This window comes from Mus caroli, chromosome 8, assembly GCF_900094665.2.
Source record: "Mus caroli chromosome 8, CAROLI_EIJ_v1.1, whole genome shotgun sequence".
NCBI lineage: Eukaryota > Metazoa > Chordata > Mammalia > Rodentia > Muridae > Mus > Mus caroli.
Window position 1 is genome coordinate 118,729,159 of NC_034577.1, and position 10,293 is coordinate 118,739,451.

Here is a 10,293-nt window from a genome sequence, read left to right on the forward strand (position 1 = left end):
CCCTCCCTCCCTTCCTCCCTTCCTATCCTAACTTTATTTTTCTCTCATATATTATATCCTGACTACAGTTCCCCTCCCTCCTGTCTTTCCAACCCCTCCTCCCATCCCCCTCCCCTGTTTCCTATCAGAGAAGATCGGGCCTCCTAGCCTTTATATGAGGGTATGTGCCTAGTCTTACTGTAATTTGTTATACCATGTTTGATGACTACCTGGAAAAAGTCATTTTTTTTATTTGTGAGTGGTTATCAATTGAGATAGCTTTTGAGTTAGGGATAGGGGCTTGTGTCCACTTCTACTCTCAGTGCTGGGACTCCATCTGGCACAGATCCATGCAGGTTCTGTGTATGCTACCACAGTCTCTGTTCATATGTGCACAGGTCCTGCTATGTTTGGAAGACCTTGACTTTTTGGTGACTTCAATCCCCTCAGGCTCTTACAATCACTCTGCACGGTTCACTGAGCCCTGAGGAGAGGGAATTGATGGAGACATTCAATTTAGGTCTGAGTGTTCCAAGGTTTCTTGCCTTCTACACATTGTCTAACTGTAGGACTCAGCAGTTTCCATCTACTACAGGAATAACCATCTCTGATAATGGCTGAGCAAGACACTGGTCTCTGAGTGTTGCTGAATGTCATTAGAATTCATTTTATTGCTACATTCCTTTAGCAGAACAATATTTGGTTTTCCCTAGGTCTCTGAGCTATTTAGTCTCAGGTTCCTGATCACCCAAGCAATGTCAATGTTAGGTTCCCTCTCGTGGAGTGGGCCCTAAATCAAATATTAGTTATTCACACAAGTTTTGTGCCACTCTTACACACCTTGAAGGCAGGTCACAATTGTCAATCAAAATGCATTTGTAGCTGGTTGGTGCTTACCTATCTACTTTGGTAGTGTGAGGAATACTTTCTAGTACCATGAACAGTAGTCTGCAGAAGAAAAGGCTCTCTGTAGGCACCAACTCTGCTTCTCCATGTTCAGTGAGTTGTGTAGGTGTTGTCTTCGTAACAGGGCCTAAACATCAGTTTGTGGGGAGTAACCAATAGCCTTGGAAATAGCTTGGGTTATCTGAGAGTTCCCATAGGGTCCCTTTAGCCAAAAACTTGATTAGATGTAATCCAGTTCTTGAACTTGAGGATTCATTTGGTGACGAGAGATGGCCAGTTAGGGCTTTGTCTCCCCCATATCATCTTCATATATTTATATATTTAAGGACTCTTCTACCGTATAAGGTTTCCATACAATCCCTCAAATGGCCTTTAGGTTTAGCTACCTTTCCCCATATTCTCTCTGTCACCTCCTGTTCTGTCTCCCTTACCAATGGATCTTTCCATTCCAATTGCACCCCACCACACACACAATCCATCTATATCTATCTTTTCCATTCCACCTTGCTAGGGTGATTCACCACCACCTAGTACTGTACTACACCCAGGTCTGTGTTTATATGGAATCTAGTCTGCTTACCAAAGGTTTAACAGCTAACATTCATACATACTGTATTTGTATTCCTGGAAAAGGATTACCTTATTCAGGGTATTTTTTCCTAGGTCCACCCATTTATGAGTAATTTTGATGATTTCATTTTTTTAAAACAGTTGAATAATATTCCATTGTGTAACACATTTTCTTTACCCAATCATCTGTTGATAGGCATCCAGTTGGTTCCAATGTCTGGCTATTGTGAATAGAGAAGCAACAAGTATGGTTGACTGAGTTTCTCTGTGGTAAGATGAAGTATCTTTTGGGTATATTCTCAAGAGAGAAACAGCTGGACCTTGAGGTAGATATATTCTCAGCTTCCTAAGGAACCAGCACACTGATTTCCACAGTGGCTGCACAAGTTTTCACTCCTACCAGCAACAGATGAGTGTTCCCCCATTCCACATCCTCTCCAGCAATAGTTGTCATTTTTAAAAAAATGATCTTGTTCATTCTAACGGGTATAATGAAATATCAAAGTAGTTTTGATTCTCATTTTCCTGATAACTAAGAAAACTAAGCATTTAAGTGTTTCTCAGCCATTTGTTATTATGAAGAAAATATTCATCTTTAGAGAATTCTGTTTATAACTGTACCCAGTTTTAAAACTAGTTTATTTACATGATGTCTAGTTTTTTTTTGAGTTCTTTATATATTTTAGATATTAGCCCTCTTTTTGACTGTTCAGTCTATAGAAATGTTTTTCCACTCTATAACCTGGTACTTTGTCTGAATGACAGTGTCCTCTGCCACGTAGAAGCTTCTCAGCTTCCCGAGGCCATGTTAATTGTTGATCTTAGTCCTGTGCTATTTATGTTCTGTTCAAGAAGTTTTCTCCTGTGGCAATGTGTTCCAGGCTACTTCTCTTAGATTCAGTTGGCAAGTACTTTATTCAGAATTTTTGCATTTCTGTTCGTAAAGTAAATTCATCTGTAATTCTCTTTCCTTGTTGCATCTTTAGATCTTTGTGTAATTTTGGTATCTGTGGCCTCTTGAAAGGAGTTGGGCAATATCTCTTCTGTTTCTATTTTGTGGGGCAATTTCCAGAGTACTGGCATCAATTCTTCTTTGAAAATCTGGCAGAATTCTGTGCTAAAACTATCATGTTCTCCTGTCTCTGTCTCTGTCTCTCTGTCTCTCTATCTCTCTCTCTCTGTCTCTCTCTGTCTCTCTCTCTGTCTCTCTCGAGACTTTTCATGACTGACTGCTTCTATTTCACTGGGGGCTATAGGTCTGTTTAAATTTTTATTTGGTGGGTTGTATATACTAAGCAAATTATCCACGTCTTTTAGATTTTCCCATTTGGTAGAATATAGGTTTTTAAAGTATGTCTTTGTAATTCTGTTTCTTCTTGATGGCTGTTGCTATGCCACAATTTTCATCTTTAATTTTCTTAATTTGGATATTCTCTTTCTACTTTTTAGTTAACTTGGATAAGGGGTTGTCACTATTATTGATTTTCTCAAAGAACCAACTCTCTGTTTCATTAATTCTTTGTATTGTTTTTTGGTTGTTTGTTTCTATTTTATTGATGTCAGCCCTGAGTTTGATTATTTCTTGCCCTCTACTCCTTTTGCATAATAGATCCTCTTATACTAGAGCTTTCAGGTGTGTTGTCTTTTAGAACCACCTTCATTGTGTCCCTTAAGTTTGGGGTGTTTTCATTTTTATTCAATTCTTAAAGGCTTTCCATTTCCTTCTTAATTTCTGTATTAACTCATTTTTTCATTCAGTAGTGAGTTGTTCAGTGTCCATTAGTTTGTAAGCTTTCTATTGTTTCTGTTGTGGTTTGAACTATATTCTGCCAGATATTAAAATGGCTACACTAGCTTATGTCTTGGGTCCATGTTTTTGGAGTATTGTTTTCTATGTTTTTACCCTGAGGTAATGTCTATCCTTAATTCTAAGGTGTTTCTTGTCTGTAGCAGAAGGATGGATTCTGTATTTATATACAATCTGCCAGGATGTGATTTTTATTGGGGAGCTGAGACCACAGATGTTTAAAAACATCAGTGAGCAGTGTTTGTTGATTTCCTTTGTTTTGGGGCTTACCCCACCCCAACCCCATTTTATCCCATCCCCATTTTGATTTGCTGGTCTGCGATCTTTATTCCTGGTTTTTATTCTTGGCTGTGGTTAACCTCTTCAGGTTGGAGCTTTTCTTCTAGCACCTTCTGTAGAGCTAGGTGTGTAGATAAATATTGCTTAAGTTTGGTTTCATTCTGCATTGTCTTTCTCCATCTATCACGACTGCAAGTCCTGTTGGTTACAGTAGTCTAGGTTGACATCTGCAGTCTCTTAGAATGCATAGAACGCCTTTCTGGCTTTTTAAGTCTCCATTGGAAAGTCAAGTGTTATTCTAATATGTCTGCCTTTATGTGTTATTCGTTCTTTTTCTCTTGCAGCTTTTAATATTCTTTGTTACACTGTGGACTGAATAACACATACAGATAAAATGGACAGAGGGTTAGGTAAAAGGAATGACTGGAGTGGCAGCATTATTAACATCAGAAATTCTAAGAGATGAACCTGAACCTCTCAGAGTATAGGTTGAAGTTTACTGAATTACTTATGTGATACATTGGTGGCTGTGATAGCAGCAGAATCTTCTCTTGATAATATGACATGCACTGACCCAAGTTTTCTGAGAAGTAGGCGTGAGGATGAGATTGAATAACCAAAAGACTTATTCAGAGCTGTGTATTACTTTTCTATTGCTATGATAAAACACCATGACCAAAGGCAACTTAAGAAAGAGACCATTTATTTTGACTTTCATTTCCAGACAGATAAGAATCCATCACGTCTTAATGGCATAGCAGCAAGAATAGTGGCAGGAGCAAAGAACTGAAATATCTTTTCTTTAGCCACAAGCATGGAGGAGAGAGGTGGGGTTGGAAGTAGAGCCACTCCTCCTAAATATTCCCAAACTGTGTTACCAACTGGAAAACAGGTGGTCAATTGCCTGAGCCTGTGGGGGACATTCTCATTCAATAACAGAGTATTTCATTCAATCAGAAAATCTCATTCATCATAAAGCATATTTGGTGAGGATGCTCAGGGAGAAGCCACAAGAACCTAGAGGAATCTTCCGAGCATGTATCAGTCATGACCACTGTGGAAAGGAGATGGAAGGAAGACTATGGGCTGTGATGAAGACTGGAGAAACCTTGATAGGGTCAATAGAAAGCCACCTCAAGGAGGCACTCAAGCATGGACCTACCTTGGTGATCCTGGGGCCCTAGTCATTGGATGAGAGACGCTCAAGGACATTACAACCACAGCATAAAGGCAAGGAGGAGTTCAAAGAGTACCAAAGGAATCCTGTGTCAACTACATCTTTGGAGAGAATCCTGAGGTCTCCATGACCGACAGACAATGAGGTGACTTATTATAATGATTCCCAAAGCCATCTGTGGCCATTTGTTGTCCACAAACTGTGTGGTGTTTTGAATGAAAAGGCCCCCTCTAAGGCTTATAGGGAGTAAAATTATTTGAAATGATTTAGATGTGTGGCTTTATTGGAGTAAGTAGAGCCTTACTGGAGGAAGTGTGTCACGAGGGGCGGGGGGGGGGCGGGTTACCTTTGAGGTTCTAGAAGCTCAAGCCAGGTTCAGTGGCTTTCTCTTTTCCTGCTGCATGAAGATCCAGATGTAGAACCTCTCCAACACTATGTCTGCCTACATGTTGCCTTGCTACCTGCCATGATAATAGTGGATTAAACCTCTAAACTGTAAGCCAGCCCCATTTAAATGTTTTTCTAGACAGGAGTTCTCATGGTCATGGTGTCTCTTCACAGCAATAAAACCATAACTAAAACAGCTGGTCATTTCCTCTTAGCTCAGAAGACTTCTGCCTGATTCAAATATTCTTGACATACTTGGGGATATGCTGTGGCTTTGTAACTAGCAACCATTCTGTGCTCAGTGTGTGTGGTTTAATGGGCACAAAGTATTGGGTCAAAATTATTTTGCCAGTTGGGTAGTTATCTCATTCAGGAAAGAAAGTATTTACCACGCAAGCATGAGGACCTTAGTTTGATCTCCAGGACCCATGATCTAAAAAGTATATAGGTGTGGTGGAACTTACTTATGATCTCCACTTGGGGATGGTAGAGACAGACAGATTCTAGAGCATGCTAGTCAGCCAGCTAAGCCTACTTTTTGAGTTTCAGACCAGGGAGAAACTCTGACCCAATAAACTCTGACCCAATCTCCAACAGCTTTAGCCAATGCTCACCAATGTATACATATACATACACACACACACACACATACACACACACACACACATATATATATACACACACACGTATACATATGTATACACATATATACATACATATATATACACACACATATATACACACACACATATATAATTTCATCTACACACATACAATCACGCATACAGATTCATACATGGGCATGACTATGTGCACACACACACACACTTAAAAAAATCAAAAAAGTATTTGATTGTCTAACAGATCTATTTTCTCAGTGGAAATTTGTTAGGATTGGCCAGAGATTTGTTTACTTATTTTAAACTGATGTACATATACCATGCATACTGGCTATATGCCCAAATTATGAATGCATCTACTCCAACCTGTGATGAACTATCAGACATTTGTAGCTAGTTCATGATATGACTGAGTATTTGTGTCTCTTTGTCCTCTTTATACCAACCCTTTGACCCTGGCAATCACCATTTTCTGTGTTTTAGATAACACTTGTGCCCTGGTTAGTTTTTTTTTTTTTAAACTTGTCACAAGCTAAAGTCATTTGGGAAGAAAGAACCTCAGTTAAGATGTCTCCACACAACTGGCCTAGAAGCAAGGCTGTGGGGGCATTCCCTTGATTAATGATTTATGTGGAAGGGTCCAGCCCACTGTGGGCAGTGCCACTCCTGAGCAGGTGGTCTTGGGTTCTGTAACTCATGCTGAGACAGTAACACAGCCACAGGGAGCAACACATTACACAGCATTTCCTCCATTGCCTCTTCTTTAGTTCCTGCCAAGAGTTCCTAAGTTGACTTCTCTCAGTGCTGGGTGGCAACCTAAGAGTTGGAAGTTGAATAATTCCTTTCCTCCCCAAGTTGTTTTTGGTCATGGTGTTTAATCACAACGATAGAAACCCTAACAACAGGACAATGTGTGAATATGACCACATAGTATTTGGGTTATTCAACTTTACACAATGTCCTTTAAGTTTGTCTGTGCAGATTACGTGTTCAGATCTTTGCATGACAAGTATAACTCCACCCTCCCACACACATGCATGCAGGCACACACATGTGCACTCAAGCACTTACATACACATACTTGTACACATGTACACACATACACAGGCACACACACATGCACACATACACATATACTCATACATATACACACTTTTTTTCTGGTCTCTCTTTAGTGCACTTCTGTTCTGACAACTCTGACTTCAGTTCTTTCTAGTTTCTTGAGGTGTGGAGTCAGGTTGCTTGTTTGAGGAGCCTGGGTTTTGCTGACATGAGTGTTTGCGACTAAGACCTCCTCAGCACTGCTTCCTCATTTCCTTCTCTCAGTGAGTTTGTGATAGGACGTTTGTCCTCTTTGTCATTTGTTTTACTTTTCTGTGAGCATGTGCTGGGGAGGGCTGCCTGGGGAGGTCAGAAGTCAGTGTCGGGTACCATTTCTCAATTGCTCTCTTCCTGAAGCACACTAACTGGCTAGACGGCCTGGCCAGCGATCCCTGCCTGTTTCTACTTCCTCTGTGCTGTAATCTCACCCATTTACATGGGTGCTAGGGATACAGACTCAGGTCCTCACGGTCATGCAGCACACACTTTACCAGCCGAGCATTTATTTCTCTGACTTCTGGAAAGTTTTCCTTTATGGTTACCATGGGTCTTATAAAAAACATAATTTCCTAATTTAGGCCAGGAACAACTTAATTTGTGTTTGAAAATTCCACACATTTACTCCTCTCACACATTTTATGCTATTAATGTTGCACTTCCCCCTTTTGACGTTTTGTATCTTTAACAAATTAGTGGAGCTGTGATTATTTTTAATACATTAATCTATTAACTTTATACTTGAGTTAAAAGCGCCATATGCCACGCATTACATAATAAATGCCACAACTGCACACTAAAACTTCTGAATTCAAAGCTTCTGGATGGCCTGTCTTCTTCAGCACACGTGATGCTTTGATGTGCTTTCCCATGGCTCTTTTGGGCTTGAGAATTCTTCCATCTCTATTTTGTTCTGAGGACTTTTTTTTTTTTCTGGGTACAATATTTCTGACTGGCGGTTTCTTTTCTTTCTCTTCCTTTCTTCAAGTTAGCATATAAAGCAATGGGCCTCATTATAGTATTTCAAACATATAAGTCATACATTTTTCTTATTTGTCCCACTCATATTTCATCTTCATTCGCTCTGCCCATGTGCTCCCCACCTCTTTTTGGTCCTTTCACACCAAACAGTCCCGCTTCTGCTTTCATGTCTTGTGGATTCCATATACTCTCTTCTTTTTGTTCTCCTCTATGGTTTATCTCCTCCCACATTCTTCCCCTTTCTAATTTCAACACACACATGCACACACACACACATATACACACACATTTATACACCATACACACAGGCATGCACACACACATACACACACTCACATTCACACCCCTAATTTCAATTTAAATCAATCTATTTAACATGCATATGAGAGAAAGATATCAGCATTGTTTTTCTGAATCTGGCTCATTTGGTTTCCAGTGCATGCATCTTCCTGCAAATGCCATGGTTACATTTATCTTCACCATGAGCTGAATAAAATCCCACTCTGGATAGGCATCACATTTTCTTATATATTCATCTGTTGATGTGCATATAGGCTGATTCCACCTCTCAGTTGTGAATTAACCTGGATGTGCAAGTTTGCCTGTGGTATGTTGACTTGGAGTTCTTGGAGTATATACCAGGGGTGGCAGAGCTGGGTCGTATGGTAACTACATTTACAGTTTTCTGAGTAACTGCCATATGTGTTTCCATAGTGACTACACTAGCTGTGAACTAGGGTTCATCTTTCCCTACATCCTCAGCAGCATTTGCCACTGTTTGTTTCCTTGGTCATAGCCATTCTGACTGGGATGAGATGGGATCTCAAAAGCAAGGTTAATTTGCACTTACTTGACCAAGAATTTTGAACACCTTTTCAAGTACTTGGTCATTTTTATTTCTTTTGAGAACTATCTTTTCAGTTCGTTAGTTCATTTATTAATTGAATGATTTGTTGGTATTTATTTTTTGCAGTTCTTTACATATTTTAGATATTAATCCCCTGTCAAATAGAGCTGACAGATATTCTCCCCCATTCTGTAGGCTGTCTCTTCACCCTGGTGATTATTTTCTTACTGAGCAAAAAGCTTTTTAATTTTATGCAATCTCACCTGTTAGTTCTTGAGGCTGTATTATGCACTACTGGAATCCTGCTCAGAAAGTCCTCGCCTGTGCCCTTACCTTGAGATGATTTAGCTATGTTTTACTTCAGTGGTTTTAGAGTTCCAAGTCATACATTATGTTCTTTGATTGATTTTTGTGTGGGGTGGAATATATTGATCTAGTTTTATTCTTCTACCAGCAGATATTATCCAGGTTTCCCAGAACTTGAGAATTTATTAAAGAGCCTGTGTTTTTTTTTCCAAAAAAAAAAATGTTTCTACCTATGTTGACAATTAGGTGTTTACAGCTGCACACGTCTATTTCTGAGTCCTCTGTTTTATTCTATTGGTTTCTATGTCTGTTTTGGTGCTAGTACCTTGCTGGTTTTGTTACGATATCTCTATATTATAGTTTGAGATAAGGTATTGTGACCCCTTTTATTTGGGGTCTTTTGTACTTCCTAATGAGTTTGTGTGTTTTAGTTTTGTGAAGAATATAATGGGCACTTTTTGTCAAGGAATGTGGTAAATGTAGATTACTTTGGTTGACATAGTCATGGCAATGTTGGTTTTGCCCGTCCATGGGCACAAGTTGTCTTTGCATCTTCTGATGTCTCCTTTGATATCTTTCTTTTGGTGTATTAATGTTTTACTTATAGAGGTTCTCCCATATCTCTTTGGTTATGTATATATATATATACATATACACACATATACATATATATACACATATACATACATACACACACACACACACACACATATATATATATATATATATATATGAATGACATGTTATATATGTCTTAGTTTATTCGTCTCTCATACATTACATCCTGACTGCAGGCTTCCTTTCCTCCACTCCTCTCAGCCCTCTCCAACCCAGATCCACTCCTCCTCTGTTTACTTTCAGAAAAGAGTAGGCCTCCCAGGGATATCAACTGAACATGATGTAACAACTTACAATAAAACTAGGCACAAACCTTCATATTAAGACTGGATAAGGCAACACAGCAGGAGGAAAAGGGTCCCAAGAACAGGCAAAAGAGTCAAGGACAGTCCCCATTCCCATTATTAGGAGTCCCACAAGAACACCAAGATACACAATCATAACAGATATGCAGAGAACCTAGCTCAGACCCAGACAGCACCTGTGATTATCACTTCAGCCTCTGTGAGGCCCCACGAGCTCTGCTTAGTTAATTCTGCGGGGCCATGTTCTGGTGGCATCCTCAATCCTTCTAACTTGTACAATCTTTCTTCCTTTTCTTCAGGGTTCACTGAGCTCCACCCAATGTTTGGTTGTGACTCTCTGTATCTGCTCCCATCAGCTACTGGATGAAGCCTCTCTGGTGATGATTGGGCTGGGTATCAGTATATATCATTGC